Raw genomic sequence first — 694 nt, 5'->3', positions numbered from 1 at the left:
TATACATATAAAGACAATTAAAGCTCCTAACAAAACTCACACCGAACTTTCTTCCATATATACATATAAAGACAATTAAAGCTCCTAACAAAACTCACACCAAACTTTCTTCCATATATACATATAAAGACAATTAAAGCTCCTAACAAAACTCACACCAAACTTTCTTACATATATACATATAAAAGACAATTAAAGCTCCTAACAAAACTCACACCAAACTTTCTTCCATATATACATATAAAGACAATTAAAGCTCCAAACAAAACTCACACCAAACTTTCTTCCATATATATACATATAAAGACAATTAAAGCTTCTAACAAAACTCACACCAAACTTTCTTCCATATATATATACATATAAAGACAATTAAAGCTCCTAACAAAACTCACACCGAACTTTCTTCCATATATACATATAAAGACAATTAAAGCTCCTAACAAAACTCACACCAAACTTTCTTCCATATATACATATAAAGACAATTAAAGCTCCTAACAAAACTCACACCAAACTTTCTTCCATATATACATATAAAGACAATTAAAGCTCCTAACAAAACTCACACCAAACTTTCTTCCATATATACATATAAAGACAATTAAAGCTCCTAACAAAACTCCCACCAAACTTTCTTCCATATATACATATAAAGACAATTAAAGCTCCTAACAAAACTCACACCAAACTT

At 29.1% G+C, this 694-nt stretch overlaps 1 protein-coding gene across 1 annotated transcript in view; it reads right to left on the bottom strand.

Annotated features, from left to right (window-relative positions):
• Positions 1–694, bottom strand: part of LOC106465433 (syntaxin-binding protein 5-like) — a 146,765-nt gene that overhangs the window by 52,994 nt on the left and 93,077 nt on the right. The gene's annotated exons all lie outside the window — the stretch shown is intronic.

The sequence above is a fragment of the Limulus polyphemus genome, unplaced genomic scaffold (genome assembly GCF_000517525.1).
Source record: "Limulus polyphemus unplaced genomic scaffold, Limulus_polyphemus-2.1.2 Scaffold1942, whole genome shotgun sequence".
In the NCBI taxonomy this organism is placed as follows: Eukaryota; Metazoa; Arthropoda; class Merostomata; order Xiphosura; family Limulidae; genus Limulus; species Limulus polyphemus.
This window is presented reverse-complemented; position numbering and strand designations above follow the sequence as displayed.